General features: G+C 44.0%; 1 protein-coding gene across 1 annotated transcript in view; it reads right to left on the reverse strand.

Annotated features, from left to right (window-relative positions):
- The window catches only part of jade2 (jade family PHD finger 2), a 344,631-nt gene that overhangs the window by 203,079 nt on the left and 119,052 nt on the right, over positions 1-22,500 (reverse strand). The window lies entirely within an intron of this gene.

Below are 22,500 nucleotides of genomic sequence, written 5' to 3' on the forward strand. Positions count from 1 at the left end.
TTAAAACGATTGAACTACGACTCTACTGCCTATAAACTATGATATATATATTTCATATAATATATTTATACATATATATATACACACATTATCCAAACTGCTTATCCTTGAAAATAGAATATTTATAAATATACACACATGCACACACATGCATGTACACACATACAAACACACAAACAGACACACACATGTACACACACACACACACGTACACACTCACTCACACATACATACACATGCACACACATGCACACACACATATGCACACACACAAATACACACACACACATACACACACACATATGCACACACACACACACACTCACACACGCCAGACAGAATGACAAGGAACAAAACTCAAAACTAAATTCACAAATTCAGCATTGTATTTGTCTCCTCGGGGCTTTTCCAGAAGAGGAAGAAGAGGGAAAGAGGAGGAGAGGAGGAGAGGAGGAGAGGAGGAGAGGAGCGTCACAGATGCAGAGCGAGATCAGAGCCTCCATGACTGCATCCAGTGGTCTCTTTCTAGTGGTGAGGGGCGGCTCCCCGTCGCCATGACAGCCATACGGGACTGATGTGGCCCGGGGAGGATGTGGACTCCATGATGGATCATTGTTTAGGTTTAGGGAGTGTGTGCGTGTGTGTGTGTGTGTGTGTGTGCGTGTGTGTTTCCATGCCAGTTCATGCAGTTGAAGATCAAGGGTTCGAGGATCGGCCCCGCTGCACACACACACACACACACACACACACACACACACACACACACACACACACACACACACACACACACACACACACACGTGTGCATTGGAAGCAGCAAACACATGTGAACCACACGTATGTGCGCGCGCATGTGCCTGCACACGCACACACACACTTCAGTGAAGTGGTGGAAGGTGAATAAAGGGTCATTCCCCCCCCCCCCCCCCCCTCAGTGAAAACCTCTCAGCTCCATGATTGATCCGTTAAAAACATTTTAATTAAACTGAAGAGTTAACGCTCCCTGAGTGAATAACGATACTCAAGATAAGTTAAATAGTTATCTATATCTAACTCTAAAGTAAAGATTTTCTTTTTCGAAATTGCTTATAATTATTTGGACTAATAAATAAGCAAATAATAATTTGTGTTTTGTGTCTTTTTCTGTTTTTAAAGATATTTTTTAAAGTATTCTTTAAGTGACGGATAAGCACGAGCGTAACATCGGGACACGGGCATTGCATTCTTTCCCTGACCACTAGGGGGCGACTCCTCTGGTTGTATAGAAGTCTATGCTTCATGTGTTAAAGCTGCATTCTCTCTCCTGACCACCAGGGGGCGACTCCTCTGGTTGTATAGAAGTCTATGTTTCATGTGTTAAAGCTGCATTCTCTATCCTGACCACCAGGGGGCGACTCCTCTGGTTGTATAGAAGTCTAAACGACTTCCTGGCCCACATAACCGTTCCTGTGGACTCAGTCGTGCGTAATCCTTCCAGAACAAACCGAGCAGCTCTTATTCGAGGCTCTGAGCTTCATCACACTGAAGATCCGGGGATTATTTATCTCAATTCAAAACTCGGACACCACATTTTAGTTTTGGCACAAGAGACGGTCGACAAAAAAAAAAAGGGAAAACATCCAGAATTTGCCTCCAAAGCCACGAGAAGTTTTCCTGAGAAGAATAAATGAGATAAAACACCAAGTCATCAGGGAACATTAAGTGCTCCGGCCCTTTAAGAAGCTGAGACCTCATCTGAAGGTCGCGCGGCACAAAGAACTCAACCTGGCAACGTTCAGCGCGCTGGCAGCGGAGACGGAGAGACTCAACGGCTTTTTAAGGCTCATTTAAAATATATATATATGTATATAAATATATATACATATATATATATATGTATATATATAACTTTTAAAGTGTTTTCTTTTGTTCAAGGTCGAGAGACGAATCCTCACACGCTTGAAGGTCTCCGAGTTTAAAGAGAGATCCATCTCACGGGCACCATGTCCTACATAATCTCTGCTTTCAGGTCTTCAGACGGCCTGATTGGCAACGTGTTATATATATATATATATATATATATTCTCTCATAATGCTCAGGGTGGATCTTTAGTGCTGATGTTTGCGGAAGTGAAACTGTTTTTGATATCAAACTCAATGGAAGAAAAAAATTATATACAAATTGAGATGAAATATGTAATAAATAAATAAAATACATTACCAACTTTTATTTTCCAATATAAACTTGTTTAAAACTAAACTGTGATTTACTATATGTGCCCATTAAGAGAGATACATATTATCTATTTGTAATCTCAAACAACAACATTTTAACTCGCGAGCTGTTGCGCAACATAACGGACCTGTTGTGTTTCTGTGAGGAGAAAATATGAAATATTTATTTATTTCATTATTTCTGGGGGTCCAGGGGTCGGACTCCCTGCTGGTTTCCTCTCTGCGGGTCATCGGCTCCACTGGTCAGCTCCTCTGAAGGGGAGCGAGACTGCCCCCTAGAGGTGGAGGAGGGAACCGACTCTGAGGGAAAAGGAGGCCCTCAGACCCCCTCAGACCTCCTCAGACCCCATCAGACCTCATCAGACCTCCTCAGACCCCATCAGACCTCCTCAGACCCCCTCAGACCCCATCAGACCTCCTCAGACCCCATCAGACCCCATCAGACCTCCTCAGACCCCCTCAGACCCCATCAGACCTCCTCAGACCTCCTCAGACCTCCTCAGTTTTGATGGATTTGGCTCTCGACGGAGGCGGTCGCACTTTTCTCCCCCTCTCCTCCCCATGACCTTCCCCTCCCTGCTTGGCTCTCTCGTCATGTCTTGTCTGTCTCTATACTTGTGAGACTCTCTCCGCATCGCTCTTCGAACTAAAAACCATGGACGTAATCAACTGGTCCTAAGCACTGACACCATCTTCTCGACGAGAAGCTCGGGTTCGGGGAACCTGCCTGTCCTGCGGGACGAATGTTGCTGGATACACGATGGACGTGGGCGAAGTGGCGGGTCTTGTGCCTAGCACCACTCTCCGTGGAGGACGTAGAAGACATCTACCTATTCGGAACTATGATTACAGGATTTCTGCTGTTTGGATTTGGCGCTGCCCTGGTTTATCGGAAAATTAAGGAAACGGTGACAGCCGTTAAAAGCCCCCTAAGGCTGCCCGACATGATTGACGCGTTGGGCAGAGTTGTTGGCACTCAGACTTTGGCATTAAACCGTCAGAATGACAACATCGTGGAGAAGCTGACGGCTCTGCAAATGAAATTGGATCGATTTGAAATCCTATTGGCAAACGGGAGGAACGTGGAAGAATAGTGGGTGCGAAAAACTGAATTGCAGCTACTGGAAGACCAAACAATCCCAATCTTATCTACTTTCGGCTCCCTCTACCAGGACGGGCCCAAGGCCGTGACTGGAATAACAACTCTCCCGAAGATCACTGAAGCGAGACTCTCTCATTCCCATTCCCTTCCCCCTATCCACAGACACCTGTGGTTGTTTTCTCCCCAGGCCCCTTCAAGGCCATCTCCATGGCAACGACCATCTTGTGGCCTGAGAACTTTGTCTGTTGTGGACTGGGGGAGGACGATACACCGGGCCATTCACACGAACTTAACAAACTGAAATGCACTCACTACCCCCCCCCCATCCCACGCCTTCGCCTGCTTTGCCCCCCCAGGGTGACAGGACGGGGTCTGCGTCCGGCGCCGTGACGGCGATGGACCGGGCTGGCTGCTTGTCGGTGCTGGTTACCTTCTGCCCCCAATGACGGGGCTATCGCCCAATCTTTGGATTACCTCCCCTCCCCCCCTTCCTACTCGTTGCAAGTCATGTCTAAGATGTATGTGCTTCTGTGCAATGGTGTTTTTTGTTTCTCCTGCTCCACTGTACCTCTAGGGGCATAGTCGGGGTGGCTTTTTTTTCTCGCTCTCTTCCCTCATGTTATGCTGTCATCTTTCATCCACCCTTTCCTAGATGGCGCCATGCCGGCGCCTCGTCTTGGTGCGATTCTTGCACCTTCCGCCAAAAAAAGTTCCTCGTTTGTTTGTGTTTTTTTAATATGAACATTCTTTGGCAATAAACCTGTTTCTGATTCTGATTCTGATTCTGATTTCTGATAAATATACACTAGATTGTGATTTCATGACTAAAAAGTAAAAATACATATCATTTGTCATAATTGTCAGTTTATTGTTGTTAAAATATATACATATACAAACATCTTTCATCAGAATTACTATTCATCAGACGGGTTTGGGTCCCATCTGGGTCTGATCTCCAAATCATCTCAATACTTTACAGATTGTGAGGATTTATGGGATAATACGGCGGGAACACTAACGTACACACGTACTACACACTCACACACACACTCACACACTCACACACACTCACACACACACACTCACACACTCACACTCACACACACACTCACACACACACACTCACACACACACACACACTCACACACACTCACACACATACACTCACACACACACCTACACACACACACACACACCACTCACACACTCACCCGTTGCTGTTATTGAGTTTTAAGAACTTTTTATTCATGTGGTCGATGACAGAAGTCGTCAGCGGTTTAGTTTAAGAATATAATATTTAGATATTTAAGACGTTCATATGTTAGTTTTTTGTGGCGATAAATGTACTTTTTATAAAAACATTTTCAACCCAACAGAGCAGTCCATGACATTTAAATAAACATAATAAAATAAAATAGTATATAAACAAAGCAGTAATATTAGTATCAATAGTTTAGCTAGTATGTATTATATATTATTAATAATTTTTGTTTATTATTTGGAGAGGACTATTGACCTTTTTAATGACCCCTGATCCACTAGGTCCTAGTTAATGACTCCTGATCCACTAGGTCCTAGTTAATGACTCCTGATCCACTAGGTCCTAGTTAATGACCCCTGATCCACTAGGTCCTAGTTAATGACTCCTGATCCTCTAGGTCCCAGTTAATGACCCCTGATCCACTGGGTCCCAGTTAATGACTCCTGATCCACTGGGTCCAGTTAATGACCCCTGATCCACTGGGTCCTGGTTAATGACTCCTGATCCTCTGGGTCCCAGTTAATGACCCTGATCCACTGGGTCCAGTTAATGACTCCTGATCCTCTAGGTCCTAGTTAATGACCCCTGATCCACTGGGTCCTGGTTAATGACTCCTGATCCACTAGGTCCTAGTTAATGACTCCTGATCCACTAGGTCCTAGTTAATGACCCCTGATCCACTAGGTCCTAGTTAATGACTCCTGATCCACTAGGTCCTAGTTAATGACTCCTGATCCACTAGGTCCTAGTTAATGACCCCTGATCCTCTAGGTCCTAGTTAATGACCCCTGATCCACTAGGTCCTAGTTAATGACTCCTGATCCTCTAGGTCCTAGTTAATGACCCCTGATCCACTAGGTCCTAGTTAATGACCCCTGATCCACTAGGTCCTAGTTAATGACCCCTGATCCACTAGGTCCTAGTTAATGACCCTGATCCTCTGGGTCCTAGTTAATGACCCCTGATCCTCTAGGTCCTAGTTAATGACTCCTGATCCACTAGGTCCTAGTTAATGACTCCTGATCCTCTAGGTCCTAGTTAATGACTCCTGATCCTCTAGGTCCTAGTTAATGACTCCTGATCCACTAGGTCCTAGTTAATGACTCCTGATCCACTAGGTCCTAGTTAATGACCCCTGGTCCTCTAGGTCCTAGTTAATGACCCCTGATCCTCTAGGTCCTAGTTAACCCTTTAATGTCCTCACCAAGAAAAAAGTAATGGAAAAATTATTTCTTTGCATATTTTACTTCTTTGGGGCAGTAATAACAACAATCAAAAACATTTTTGGATACAGACCTCACAATTTTGTAAATACAGGCATCTACCAAACGGTTGAGATGTCACTTTATGGTAAAAGTACCAAAATAGTAGAATTAGTCAAATACAATGTAACATGGCAGTAATAAACAGCATAAATGTTAGATACACTTCTGATTTTTGGTGATATGCTATTTTGTTTTTCATTCAAACAAAGGGAACACTGCAAAACACAGAACAACTTTGCATTTCGATCATTTCAGTCTCAATACACCTCATCTGTGCATTAGATCCACTTTATTTATCATGGTATGCTACAAAGCATTGCTGGTTTGCATTCAAACACAGGAAAACATTGCATTTCTGACACTTCCATCTTGACACACCCTTTGGACACAGGTTGCACCTCCCACGCTTGTCACAGTGAAGCGGCCAATGTCCACAGTTGTCGTAACGCACATCTGGTTGTAGTTGTGAGGGTCTTGGGGTGTAGCATTTCTTCTGAGGTAGTGAAGAGCAGGACGATGGTCGGCCAACTTTGGGTGCTGGCTTGTTGACTCTCATCAAACTGTGGGCAACTGCCAGGCGGAATCTTTTGATAGGCATTGGTTTTTCATTCAGTAGGCCACAATCCCTCTTGTAGACCAGCCAGGAATTTGAGATGCACAAGTCAAGGATATATCCAAAGAGGGGAATGTACCATCGCCATGACTTGGCAGGGGTCTTGTATAGGTGTACCAGCATGTCAGAAAGATCAATGCCTCCCATATGCTGATTGTAGGCAGGAATGAGTGATGGGCACGGGACATTAATCTTTGCACGGGCCACTTTGCTCCACCGTTTGACAGTTGAAAGAAGCATGATCCCACAGGCATTGCTCAGAAGGTTGACGCATTTGTTGTCATACCATTTCACTGCGATCACCCCTTCAGCAGACCTGTAATCAAAAGCTCCACGTCCTTTCTTCATCAGCTGTTTGTCTACCATCAAGGTAGCTCCACCAATGCGGTTTGGTCGGACAGTGCCAATGAACTTGACACCCAAGTTTGCGTTCAGCTTCTGGATCAAGTTGAAACTGGTGAAGTAGTTGTCACAGAAGACAACAGAAAGACGTGGCTGTGTTATGGTTTTGCATAACGTTATTACCACTAGAAGTAGCCCCTGCTCCTCCTCACTTAGGGCAACATTGAAGAATGTGGATGCCCCTTGATAGAGCAGTTGGTCATGGATGATGCCAGATGAACTGGCTCGGCAGAACAATTTAAAGCCCCATTTGTCTGGCTTGTTGGCAATATATTGGCGGAGAGTGCCAGCCCGTGTGCCTTTATATGCCACCATGACCTCATCCACACTGTGCTTGTAAGTGGATGGAATCAGGAGACACTGCTCACGAAGCATATCAAAGAGGGGGCGGATTTTGTAAAATCTGTCTGGACTGTCGTTACACTGTTGATTATCATTAAAATGAATGAACCGGCGTAACAGCTGGAATCTCTTCTTCGGCATGATATCAGCTATCAGATCAAAACGTGACTCGTGGTGCCAGTAGTCTTCCATGGCTGGGAAGTTGAACACACCCATGAAGAGTAGTATTGACAGGAAATCTTCAATCTCTTCAGGGCTAGTCTTGATTGGATCACCCAACTCATGGGCAGAGTACAGATTGGTATGATGAGCAATATGTTCAATCATCTCGTCAGTGAAGAGCATTTTGAAGTACTGGAAGGGTGTCTTTACAGCCTCAGGGGGTTCAAATCTTGATTCAGGAACCTGGAATTCCTCAATGTCTTCATGCTTCCAGATTCTCCTTGTGCTTTTGTTTGGATCAGGTGGGTCCTCTGGCTCCTCCATGGAAACTGTTTTTAGGGTGTTCTTCCCTTTTCTGCTCTTCTTACAAGGAGGCAGTGTTGAAGATGTGCTTGTTGAGGCAACCTCTTCCTCATCCATGGATTCAAAAGAAGTGTCCCCAGTGTCTTCTGCATGTGTGGGCTGATAATCAGGATCCTCAATTTGGTCATCGTCATCACTCAGATCAGCATCAGTCTTGAGGATTTTCTGGTATAAGTGCCAAAAAGTTGCGTGGCCTTGCACCGTAAAAAGATTTAGCATCCATCTGTTGTTTGTAAACCAGAAAGGAATGGAATACCATTACATATATATTAACTGCAGTGAATATTCATATCTATTGTTTTTTATTATCTTCGAATCACTACGTTTACCATAACATGCTAAATCAACCATTCGGTAACAACAGTTATTTCGAAATCCTACTTATGAAATCCTTTTAGCATATATAAGATGAAATAACATTAACTGTATCATATTGACAACAATGAATAATCAGATGTGTTTTATTTCAAAGCAAATACTTACTTTTATTTACATTAGCTTAACTCGCTACCTATATTATGAACTGACAATTAAACCGTTTGGTAGAGCATGTTTTTTGGAAATTATTTGACCCTTATTCAGGGTTTTTTTTTGGTATCAAGTTACATAATTCTGTTCAGTAAGACCTCAAGTGCTGTAATATGTCAAATAAATTCACTTACCTTTGAGATTTTCACCAAATAATGTCCACATGTCTGGAGGAAAATTTGTCTTGCTAACTTCCTGTGAAGAGGCAAGCTAAGAAGGCCTATTTCTTAAAGACACAGTGACATCTAGTAGATTTTTTTACAATAAGATACCTCAACCAAGTGGTAGAGATAGCTCAATCAGGTTAAGTTATGGTCAATACATTTTTTCAATTAGATATAGTGACTCAAAATGTGCTCTACCAAAATGTAGAGCAGGCAGTTAAAGGGTTAATGACCCCTGATCCACTAGGTCCTAGTTAATGACTCCTGATCCTCTAGGTCCTAGTTAATGACTCCTGATCCTCTAGGTCCTAGTTAATGACTCCTGATCCTCTAGGTCCTAGTTAATGACCCCTGGTCCTCTAGGTCCTAGTTAATGACCCCTGATCCTCTAGGTCCTAGTTAATGACCCCTGATCCACTAGGTCCTAGTTAATGACCCCTGATCCACTAGGTCCTAGTTAATGACTCCTGATCCTCTAGGTCCTAGTTAATGACCCCTGATCCACTAGGTCCTAGTTAATGACTCCTGATCCACTAGGTCCTAGTTAATGACCCCTGATCCTCTAGGTCCTAGTTAATGACCCCTGATCCTCTAGGTCCTAGTTAATGACTCCTGATCCTCTAGGTCCTAGTTAATGACCCCTGATCCTCTAGGTCCTAGTTAATGACCCCTGATCCTCTGGGCCTTGTCATCTTCTCACTGAGACTAAGAGAGGGGGAGGGGTTAGTTAGGTGATGGGGGCCTGCGGGAGACGAGACTTTTGAGTCCGCAAAACCTCAAGCTTTGATGGTTGAGATCCTCTCTCTCTCTCTCCCCCCCCTCTCTCTCTCTCTCTCTATATATATATATACATATAAAGTATTTGTTTGTAGTTCTGCTATATGTGAGGCAAAGCGAGGCCTTTAGAAAACGTCTTGCAGATGCTGTGTTGGATGTTTGTAATTTAAATAAACAGGATGGAAAAGTTTACGCAGACTCAAGAATCCTTAAATAAACTTGGATTCGTTAAGTAGGTCAACAAATAACTTGTTAAACAACCAAATACAAAAACACGTCCAACATTTAGCCTGTAAACAAACACACAGCGGAACACTGCGAGTGTGTGAGAGTGTGTGAGAGTGTGTGATGAGTGTGTGATGAGTGTGTGAGAGTGTGTGAGAGTGTGTGATGAGTGTGTGATGAGTGTGTGAGAGTGTGTGAGAGTGTGTGATGAGTGTGATGAGAGTGTGATGAGTGTGTGATGAGTGTGTGAGTGTGTGATGTGTGTGATGAGAGTGTGAGTGTGTGAGAGTGTGTGATGAGTGTGTGATGAGTGTGTGAGAGTGTGTGAGAGTGTGTGATGAGTGTGTGATGAGTGTGTGATGAGTGTGTGATGAGTGTGTGATGAGTGTGTGAGAGTGTGTGATGAGTGTGTGATGAGTGTGTGAGAGTGTGTGATGAGTGTGTGATGAGTGTGTGATGAGTGTGTGATGAGTGTGTGAGAGTGTGTGAGAGTGTGTGATGAGTGTGTGAGAGTGTGTGATGAGTGTGTGATGAGTGTGTGATAGTGTGTGAGAGTGTGTGAGAGTGTGTGAGAGTGTGTGATGAGTGCGTGAGAGTGTGTGATGAGTGTGTGATGAGTGTGTGTGTGTGTGTGTGTGATTGAGTGAGTGTGTATGTGTGTGTGTGAGTGTGTGTGAGTGTGACACACAGAATCCCCGTTTCAGAATTCAGGAACACGAATCTTCCCGACTGAGAGTTCAGTAAACTCAGTTTATTACATTTCTAAAGTAACGTGATTAGCGCATATGAGAGCGTTATGTTTATCGTAACTCGAAGAAATCAAAATGCTAAATGTAAAACATGTGTCTTAAATATATGTTAAGATAAGTCACGATTGTTTCTTTTTTGGTATAATAATGAAAACAATGCGTAACCACGATGACGGCTGGCGTTGTATTCAGACCCCGAGACACACACACACACACACACACACACACACACACACACACACACACACACACACACACACACACACACACACACACGTGTTTCAGAAAAGCCAAAATAAACCCACGAGCGGACAGATTATTATCTCTTCATGTCGGGAGAAACTCCTAAAACTAAAGAAAAAGTACATTTATTACGGGTTTTTTAGGGGATAAACTTTGATAATTTATAACATTTGATTTTCAACCCACATTCAAAGCAACATATCAACAAAGCATTTTGATTCAATCTACATTGTTTCACACATTTGTACCCAAATCTCTTCCAAAATGTCGACGACATGAAGAATTTAAAATAAAGTTTCCACAGAGTTTCAAGTCAAACGCGATTGCGCAACAAAAAGCTTGATAGAGAAATTCCCCAAAAAAGAACGGAGACATAAGAAAATGAAGACGTTCGATTGGCCGATAAAACTTACGGATTACGTCATATAAACTTAGTTAAAATGTTTAAATGAATTCTAAAACCAAAACGTTCCAGCGTGTCTTGATCGTAATCTTTAAAATCTAAAACAGAACCAGTGAAAAGGGCCGAGGAGCAGAGCACGATCAGACCTCCACTTATTGATCACGATCAAACCTCCACTTATTGATCACGATCAGACCTCCACTTATTGATCACGATCAAACCTCCACTTATTGATCACGATCAAACCTCCACATATTGATCACGATCAGACCTCCACTTATTGATCACGATCAGACCTCCACTTATTGATCATGATCAGACCTCCACTTATTGATCACGATCAGACCTCCACTTATTGATCACGATCAAACCTCCACTTATTGATCACGATCAAACCTCCACATATTGATCACGATCAGACCTCCACTTATTGATCACGATCAGACCTCCACTTATTGAGCACGATCAGACCTCCACTTATTGATCACGATCAGACCTCCACTTATTGATCACGATCAAACCTCCACTTATTGATCACGATCAAACCTCCACTTATTGATCACGATCAGACCTCCACTTATTGATCACGATCAGACCTCCACTTATTGATCACGATCAAACCTCCACTTATTGATCACGATCAGACCTCCACTTATTGATCACGATCAGACCTCCACTTATTGATCACGATCAAACCTCCACTTATTGATCACGATCAGACCTCCACTTATTGATCACGATCAAACCTCCACTTATTGATCACGATCAGACCTCCACTTATTGATCACGATCAGACCTCCACTTATTGATCACGATCAGACCTCCACTTATTGATCACGATCAAACCTCCACTTATTGATCACGATCAGACCTCCACTTATTGATCACGATCAGACCTCCACTTATTGATCACGATCAAACCTCCACTTATTGATCACGATCAGACCTCCACTTATTGATCACGATCAGACCTCCACTTATTGATCACGATCAAACCTCCACTTATTGATCACGATCAGACCTCCACTTATTGATCACGATCAAACCTCCACATATTGATCACGATCAAACCTCCACTTATTGATCACGATCAGACCTCCACTTATTGATCACGATCAAACCTCCACTTATTGATCACGATCAAACCTCCACATATTGATCATGATCAGACCTCCACTTATTGATCACGATCAGACCTCCACTTATTGATCACTATCAGACCTCCACTTATTGATCACGATCAGACCTCCACTTATTGATCACGATCAAACCTCCACTTATTGATCACGATCAGACCTCCACTTATTGATCACGTTCAGACGTTCACTTATTGATCACGATCAGACCTCCACTTATTGATCACGATCAGACCTCCACTTATTGATCACAATCAGACCTCCACTTATTGATCACGATCAGACCTCCACTTATTGATCACGATCAGACCTCCACTTATTGATCACGATCAGACCTCCACTTATTGATCACGATCAGACCTCCACTTATTGATCACGATCAAACCTCCACTTATTGATCACGATCAGACCTCCACTTATTGATCACGATCAGACCTCCACTTATTGATCACAATCAGACCTCCACTTATTGATCACATTCAGACGTTCACTTATTGATCACGATCAAACCTCCACTTATTGATCACGATCAGACCTCCACTTATTGATCACGATCAACCCTCCACTTATTGATCACGATCAGACCTCCACTTATTGATCACGTTCAGACGTTCACTTATTGATCACGATCAAACCTCCACTTATTGATCACGATCAGACCTCCACTTATTGATCACGATCAGACCTCCACTTATTGATCATGATCAGACCTCCACTTATTGATCACGTTCAGACGTTCACTTATTGATCACGATCAGACCTCCACTTATTGATCATGATCAGATCTCCACTTATTGATCACGATCAGACCTCCACATATTGATTACGATCAGACCTCCACTTATTGATCACGATCAGACCTCCACTTATTGATCACGATCAAACCTCCACTTATTGATCACAATCAGACCTCCACTTATTGATCACGATCAGACCTCCACTTATTGATCATGATCAGACCTCCACTTATTGATCACGATCAGACCTCCACTTATTGATCATGATCAGACCTCCACTTATTGATCACGATCAGACTTCCACTTATTGATCACGATCAGACCTCCACTTATTGATTAAAGACCAAAACAAAACACAACTTCTGCACCTTCATCCATCTTCCCAGGAGCGAAAGAGAGTCGTTTGAAGGAGTCGTCTGACATTCGGCATCCGGAGACGATTGAAATCCAAGCGACGATCCAAAAAGCAGAGCGAGGTTTTTGGCGGCTCGGGGCCCGACGAGCGGCGCCAGTTTTTCCTTTTTTTCCTTCTTCTTTCTTCTTCGTTGGTGCTCAGCTTCTCTCCCCCGGGCCCTCTGCTCCATAATCAACCTCAGAGACGTTTCACAATTCAATTTAATTTAATTTAATCAATTTAAATACCTCTTGTTTGTGTTTTTAAGGCTTTCACTTTATACTTGTATCTACTCTTGAGTGATTTAAAAAAAACGCTCTTATTTTGTGCAATTGGTGAAGTTAAAGTAACATAAATAATAACAAGCTACTCCTTAATTCAGTGGACATAATAAAGTGTCGCGATCGATAAGTCATAAACTAAAGAACGTGTAAATGTGCACCTGGACGGCTGCAGGAAGTCATCTTGTAGACTCAGGTGAGCGGAGCACAACTTTCCTGAAGGAGCGAACGGTTTCTTTATCAGCGAGCTGTCAGACGCCTGAGATGTGACCCGTAATCTCGCTTCACTTTGTCAGTCAGTTCGCCGCCTCAGGCTTCGTGTTGATGTCTAATATTTATGCATCTCATTTTGACTTTGAGTACTTGAGCACACGGTTAATTTCCCCCCGAAACTTTCATCGAAGTTAAAACGTCTAAATTCTGATGGTTTAAATAAAAGCACGGAATACTAAAAAATAACTAGATAAATAAAGCAGTATCTGATCCCGTGTCCTAAAGCAGGCGCAGGTGGAATCCACGACCCTCTGAGCAGACGGCGTCTACCTGCCAGGTAGCGAAACACGTGGCAGTCGTGACATCTGATTTGCTCGGCGGCTCCCCGGCGGCGTCTCGGGGCCCTTTTCATACAGTAGAAGGCACAAGGCGCGCGGAGATACGGCGCCATCCTTTACCTCCTTTGATGTTGGCGAGGCACCTGAGGGGGGGGGGGGGGGGGGGGGAATATGGAGAATCAGTTGATTACAGGGTCCTGTATTCAGCACACACACCGGTGTGACACTTGGGTTGATAGTTTGTGGTAGAAGTTCCATATTGGATCCTAATACATGCTCCTCCAGATCAGTGTGGCTCCATCGCGGGGAACACTGTGATCCGAAGGGCCTTGAACATCCGCGGGAGGTTCCCCGGCCGCCCGCAGCCCGGCTCTGTCATTACCCCACCGCGGCGTCGGCAAGCTGCCGTCTTTAAAGGCTACAAACAGCTTCATTTTAACTGAACGTATGATGTTTTCTTATTTTTTATTTTCATAAAGTGTTAAGTTGTGTTGCAATTTAATTAGTAGGGTAGAGATCCTGTCCAGGTGTGTGATTGAACCCCCCCGGCCCCCGCCGTCGAGACACGAACCTGCAGTGAGGCGTCGAACTTCATTCAAACTCAGAAACAAGCAGCCGAGTAGGAAGCGCCACGCTAACCCGCCGCGCTGTCCGCTCCACGCTAACCCGCCGCGCTGTCCGCTCCACGCTAACCCGCCGCGCTGTCCGCTCCACGCTAACCCGCCGCGCTGTCCACTAACCCGCCGCGCTGTCCGCTAACCCGCCGCGCTGTCCGCTCCACGCTAACCCGCCGCACTGTCCGCTCCACGCTAACCCGCCGCGCTGTCCGCTAACCCGCCGCGCTGTCCGCTCCACGCTAACCCGCCGCGCTGTCTGCTCCACGCTAACCCGCCGCGCTGTCCGCAGAGCAGCGAACCAGTGGCTTCTTGAAGCTTGTGAACTGGTAGTTCAGTTAGCTGTTAGCTGTTAGCAGTCAACTGGTATTTGACAACTGATAGCTAGTAGGCTAACTGTTAACTGGTGGCTATTAGCAGTTCATTGTTAACTGTTAACTGTTAACTGTTCGCTGGTAACTGTTAGCAGTTAAATGTTAACTAGTAACTGTTAGCTGTTAGCTGTTAAGTGTTAGATGTGGTCTTTTAACTGTTAGCTGTTAGTTGTTAACTCTTTGCTGTTAGCTGGAATCTGTCCCCCCCACTCAGCTGTCATCACTTATATAACAGGCATTAAAAGGTATTTTTTCGAGAAAGTGTAAATCCCCGTATATGTTGCACAACACGCGCCCCTGTTGAGCAACGCCGCCTCCTTTCCACGACGAGGCGAGGCGGCTGAGCGCCATTATCGGCTCATCTCTGCCTCGAGGCGGAAACCACGAAAACGTCTCCTAACCTCGGACGCCGTGAACGAGAGATAGAGATCATCATGTATCCGCTTATATATACGCTACCGTGAGATAGAGACTCATCATGCATACACACACACACACACACACACACACACACACACACACACACACACACACACACACTCACACACACACACACACACACACTCACACACACACACACACACACACTCACACACACACACACACACTCACACACACACACACACACACACACACACTCACACACACACTCACACACACACACACACACTCACACACACACACACACACACACACACACACACACACACACACACACACACACACACTCACACACACACTCACACACACTCACACACACACACACACACACACACACTCACACACACACTCACACACACTCACACACACACACACACACACACACACACACACACAGCCGTGACCTTTTCCCGTGCCTCCATTGTGTTTCTAGGTTCAGACAGGAAGGATCTCTCATCTTCACCGCCGATCAAACAACTGAAACACGTGAATGTTGAAGTTAAATGAGCCGCAGAGACAAACTGCTGGTTCCAAACTGCTGGTTCCAAACTGCTGGTTCCAAACTGCTGGTTCCAAACTGCTGGTTTCAAACTGCTGGTTCCAAACTGCTGGTTCCAAACTGCTGGTTTCAAACTGCTGGTTTCAAACTGCTGGTTTCAAACTGCTGGTTTCAAACTGCTGGTTCCAAACTGCTGGTTTCAAACTGCTGGTTTCAAACTGCTGGTTCCAAACTGCTGGTTTCAAACTGCTGGTTTCAAACTGCTGGTTCCAAACTGCTGGTTTCAAACTGCTGGTTTCAAACTGCTGGTTTCAAACTGCTGGTTTCAAACTGCTGGTTCCAAACTGCTGGTTTCAAACTGCTGGTTTCCAAACTCATGTGCCACTTCTTCTGCTCTTTGATCTTTTAAAGGGGGAACCTTCTGTTGGGATCGGCGCCCGGCTGACTTCAGGCTGACTTCAGGCTGACTTCAGGCTGACTTCAGGCTGACTTCAGGCTGACTTCAGGCTGACTTCAGGCTGACTTCAGGCTGACTTCAGGCTGACTTCAGGCCTCCTGGACAACGCGGCGTCTTCACGCGGCTCATTGTTTCTGTTCCCACGCGACGCCATGACAGGTCGTCATGGTGATCTACGCTCATTATCATTATTATTATTAAAGCGGCCGGCTTTGTTTTGATCAAGAGAAATGACGGTAAACTATGACGTGTGTGTGTGTGTGTGTGTCTGTGTGTGTTTGTGTGTATGCGTAAGTGTGTGTATGTGTGTGTCTGTCTGTGTTTGTGTGTGTGTGTGTGTATGTGTGCGCGCTCTGATTAATCTAATCATTTTATATTAAAGTGTTCGATCTCACGACAGGTTTTGTTTTTGCAGTTTTCCCGTCGCTACCTTCGGACCGAGTGACCTCACGTCGTCTCCTAGCTTCCTTTTTATAAAATGTGAAGCAGGAGAAACTTTTACCACTAAAACAACTTTAAATAACTTTTAAATGTCCTGAATGTTGCGTTGAGACCGAGGAGGAAGGACAGTCTGTTTATTCACTCATGGACTCCAGCTGCAGAGGAAAGAGATGACTCATAAGGAGGGAAGGAGAGAAGGACAGAAGGATGGAAGGAGGGAAGGATGGAAGGAGGGAAGGAAGGAGGGAAGGAGGGAAAGATGGAAGGATGGAGGGAGGAAAAAAGGAAGGAGGGAAGGAGGGAAAGATGGATGGATGGAAGGATGGAGCGAAGGATGGAAGGATGGAAGGATGGAAGGATGGAGCGAAGGATGGAAGGATGGCAGGATGGAAGGAAGGAATGTTGGAAGGAAGGATGGAAGGAGAGAAGGATGGAAGGAAGGATGGAAAGATAGAAGGATTGAAGGAAGGAAGGCTGGAAGGATGGAAGGAGGGAAAGATGGATGGATGGAAGGATGGAGCGAAGGATGGAAGGATGGTAGGATGGAAGGAAGGAATGTTGGAAGGAAGGATGGAAGGAGAGAAGGATGGAAGGAAGGATGGAAAGATAGAAGGATTGAAGGAAGGAAGGAAGGCTGGAAGGATGGAAGGAGAGAATGATGGAAGGATGGAAGAGAGGATGGAAGGAAGGATGGAAGGAGGAAAGGAGGGAAGGATGGAAGGAAGGATGGAAGGAGAGAAGGATGGAGGCGAGGTGGAGGCGCTTGGACCCGTCCTGACCTCTGAGTGAAGCGATGACGTCGTGTTTCTTCCTCCTCCGGCGGCTCGTCTTCACATCTGTTCTCCATCCTCGTGTTTACGTCGCTGATCTTCGGCTCCGGGTTCATTAGAACTTTGTTCCTCGTCTTCTGGAGGTTTGATTGTCACTCGGTGACATCGTTTAAAGTCTTTGAAGCGGGGGGGGGGGGGGGGGGCATCCATATGACTGGAGGACAATCTATAAATGAATGTTGGCGACAGACGCGTCTCTAGTGGTCCATTTAATGATCCTCCAGATTATATGGAAAACAAGTTAAATATGTTTAATGGAAACAAGACGTCGGCGGAGGAGAGAGAGAGACTCAGTGATCAATGTGATCAATGTGGTCAATGTGGGCAATGTGATCAATGTGGTCAATGTGATCAATGTGGTCAATGTGGTCAATGTGATCAATGTGGTCAATGTAGTCAATGTAATCAATGTGATCAATGTGGTCAATGTGATCAATGTGATCAACGTGATCAATGTGATCAATGTAGTCAATGTGGTCAATGTGGTCAATGTGATCAATGTAATCAATGTGGTCAATGTGATCAATGTGGTCAATGTGGTCAATGTGGTCAATGTAATCAATGTGATCAATGTAGTCAATGTGGTCAATGTGATCAATGTGGTCAATGTGATCAATGTAATTATGTATCTTGCAAACATCAGATTCTCCAAAAACAATATAATTTGTTTTAAATAAGTTTGAAATAAGCCAGCCGGCGAGACGTTACACCTTTAAAGCTTCAGGGGGTAAAAGTCAATAGTTCAGTGACAGGAGGAATCCACTAATCCGTGTTTAATATTCAATGTACTTGAAAAAAAAATAAGAAATACAAATTCAATATAAAATCCTCCCGGCAAAAGAAAAAAAAATGTTTGGCTTTGACTTTTCTCTCCAAGTTAATCTTATAAACTTAATGTTTTGCATGTTAATCCTTTTCCATAAAGAACTCTATGACGAAATGTTCATGAGCAGAATATGAATGTTGTATAATGATATATATATATATATACCTACATTTTATGAATACCACAAATAGAATCAGATTGTTGTATTCATATAGATTTTAAACATATTTTTTTTGCAGTATAATTTGAGTTTTGATGATTTAATGTTCATTTTCGTTTTTCTTTAATCCTCTAATTTCTTAAGATGAATAAAGCATTAAAAAGTATTAATAATTATTATAAGATAATAATACATATTATAAAATAATAATAAATATTATAAAATAATAAGTAAATATATATTATATTATTATAAAAAGCTGAACATGTTTTATATATACACCAAACTAAAGTAAAAGGATGACGTGTTGTTGTTGTTGTTGTTGTTGCAGTAACAGTTCATAAATGACACTTTGCATAACGGGGTTGAATCTAAACTTGCATTCACTTTTCTGAAAACATCCATCTCACTCACACAGTTACCCACAGCGACACCTAGCGGCTGAAACACATCACTGCACCTCAGGGTCTCCATCCCTGCAGGATCTCCTCTGTGTTGTTTCAGAAGATAGAAGGATGCTGAGGGAAGCTGAAGGCGATGTCCTGCGTATATAAACAGTACATCTACATTTATGACTGCATATGCAAACGTGAGATGTGAGATATGAGCGTTGACATGAATAAGAAGTTATTTTGGGTTGAAAGAGGAGCAGCTTCTCAGAGTGTCTGCCAGCTGCGCGCCCGTTGCAGGGAAAGCGCCTGAAGGTGTTTTTGGCAGCGTTGCCTTCGCTCAACCACAACGACGCATTTCTGAGAAATCCTGCACACAAAGTTACACTGAACGCCTCACAGCACATCTCCCTGCTTCCCACAACGCTGCGCTGACAGCTTCACTCACACATATTCAAGATTCAAGATTCAAGATGTTTTATTTGTCACATACACACACAGGGTGTGCAGTGAAATGAAAGTGGCAATGCTCAGCAGGAATGTGCAAGGGCAACAAGTACACACTATTTACAAATAAAAAACAACACAATATTTACAGTAAGTGTGTGTGTGTGTGTGTGTGTGCCTAAGAGGGGCAGTTGTGTGGGTCTATGTGGGGGTCCTGGTGAGGTCGGAGTTCACAATCCTGATGGCCTGAGGAAAGAAACTCCGTCTCAGTCTCTCTGTTCTTGCAGCGTGACTACGGAGGCGCCTGCCTGACCGCAGCAGTTGAAACAGTCTGTTGTTGGGGTGGTGAGGATCCTTCATGATCCTGCCGGCTCTGGTTCTGCACCTCCTGGTGTACAAGTCCTGCAGGGTGGGGAGTGTAGTTCCAATAGTGCGCTCAGCCGAACGCACTACTCTCTGCAGAGCCTTCCTGTCCTGAGCGGAGCAGTTGCCAAACCAGGCTGTGATGCTTCCTGTCAGGACGCCTCTACAGCTCCAGAGTAGAAGGACTGAAGGATCCTCTGGGAAACTTTAAATTTCCTCAGCTGCCTGAGGTGGTAGAGGCGCTGCCTTGCCTTTCTCACCAGAGTGTCTGTGTTTGTTGACCATGTCAGATCCTCGGTGATGTGGACTCCCAGGTATTTATACCCGCTCACCCTCTCCACAGTAGTCCCGTTAATCCCCAGTGGTGAGTACGTCCTCTGTTGTTGTACCTTCCTAAAGTCCACAATCAGCTCCTTAGTTTTGGTGACATTCATGATGAGGCTGTTGTCCTGGCACCAGAGTGACAGATCAGCAACTTCCTCCAGGTAGGCCTTCTCGTCGTTGTCGGAGATCAGGCCCACCACCACTGTGTCATCCGCAAACTTGATGATGGTGTTGAGCTGAACCTGGCCACACAGTCATGTGTGTACAGGGAGTACAGTAGGGGCTGAGGACGCAACCCTGGGGGATCCTGTGTTCAGGGTGAGGGATTTGGAGGTGTGTCTGCCCACCCTGACCACCTGTGGCCTGGCGGTCAGGAAGTCCAGGATCCAAGCACACAGGGGGTCGTTCAGTTCCAGCTCAATCTGCCTGCCGGCCAGTCTGGAGGGACTATGGTGTTGAAAGCTGAACTATAATCAATGAACAGCAGTCTCACATAGCCCCCTCTGGCTGTCCAGATGAGAGAGTGTGGTGCAGTACCTGGGAGACAGCATCATCCGTGGATCTGTTTGGGCGATAAGCAAACTGCAGCGGGTCCATGGAGGAAGGGAGGAAGGCGCAGATGTAGTCCTTTATCAGCCTCTCAAAGCATTTCATGACCACCGAGGTGAGGGCCACCGGTCGGTAGTCATTCATACATGCTGGAGAAGCATTCTTGGGCACAGGGACAATAGTGGATCTCTTGAAGCAGGCGGGGACCACGGACTCAGCCAGGGAGAGGTTGAATATTGTGGTGAACACTGGAGCTAGCTGGTTAGCACAGGTCTTCAGTACTCGCCCAGATATGCCATCTGGACCTGCAGCTTTCCTGGTGTTCACCCTCAACAGAGCCCTCCTCACACTGTGCTCGGTCACAGAGAGTGTGTGTTCATCCCCAGCGGTAGAACTCACCTCGGCTACGCTAACGGTGTTGTTGTTAGCCGGCGAGCTAGCGCTGTTGTTGCTAGCCTCAAACCGTGCATAAAATATGTATGTATATATGTATGTATATATATATATATATATATATATATATATACGACTCTCCTGTTCATGTAATCAGATGCTTTTTGTGTGGATCTGAGAGTATTTTAAAATAAATAAATGTAATTGTGCTGGAATTATTGAGATTTCTATAGTGTTTCTGCAAAACTCTGTCATCTGTATCATATACATCAATATAAATCAGAATGTGGTGTAACATGCGGATTGTCAACCAAATGTACCGTTTAAGATTATTGTATTCTTCTACTTCCTTTGTTGGGGTGAAATCAATATATCTCATTCTGAGCTTTTCAGACACAATAAATGATTAAATGGTAATTTTTCTTTATCTTAATTAATTTCTTGATCAGGGAAATTATATACAAATAGCCTCTATTATTTATATTATTATTATTATTATCATTATATTAAATGCTATTATATTATATATTATATTACAATATTATTGCTGTTGCATTGCGGCGTTTTCATGTGAAACTATGTTACATACTTTCTACTTTGGGGTTTAAAATGTAACAAAAGCATCCCAATGTATAAATAAAATAACTACACTTTAATCTATTAGTCTGGAAAATAGCCAGTAGATATATAAGTACATATAGGGGAGTAAAACGTACATTATATTATAAACACTTGAGTATAGAGCCTCCACAACTGTGTTTATGTGAATAACAGTAACCTATACTTGAACTCAGCATTGTCTTATTCTGTAAGCACATTAATGTGGTTTAATAGCGTCACATTAGATCAGTTCAAATGAAATGACCTTCATCGTGACAGCAGAGGTCAACTATGAGCTCATCCTGTGCTCCTGCTCTGTTCAGGTGTGACGTCACAGGGGGCCGTTGGTCTGATCCGCACGCGGCGGTGAGGTTAACTCGAAGGTGCAGTAAACTGATCTCCGGCCAGCTGTTAATGGGATTTATTCTCTCTTTTTAATTTTCTTTTTCTCCCCGGGATGCTGCGGGAGGAGTTGCGTGCTAGATTGAGTACACTGCGCACGCGCGAAGATACTGTGCAGACACGAGAAGAAGAGTGGTGTAAAGAAGCGAGATGATTCCTTTTCTGCTATTTCCGGTTTCGTGGTGTCACGCGGCAGAGGATGAAAGGGAGTAATATATTACACACACTATTTTCATTATTGTCGCTTAACTAAGTAAATGAAATATAAAAATAAAAAAAGAGTCTTAAATTCTAAATGCTACATATAAGGTAGGGTACAGATTAAAAGGTGTACTCCATGTATGAGAAATACTACAGCTCTCAAGTGTAGTGAGTCAAAACAACAATATTCCCTTTCAAATTAATTGTTAAGTAATATATATATATATATATATATGCACTTTTCGTATTTAATAAACTGATTACATATTTGTTTGAGA

The sequence above is a fragment of the Pseudoliparis swirei genome, chromosome 3 (genome assembly GCF_029220125.1).
Source record: "Pseudoliparis swirei isolate HS2019 ecotype Mariana Trench chromosome 3, NWPU_hadal_v1, whole genome shotgun sequence".
Lineage (NCBI taxonomy): Eukaryota > Metazoa > Chordata > Actinopteri > Perciformes > Liparidae > Pseudoliparis > Pseudoliparis swirei.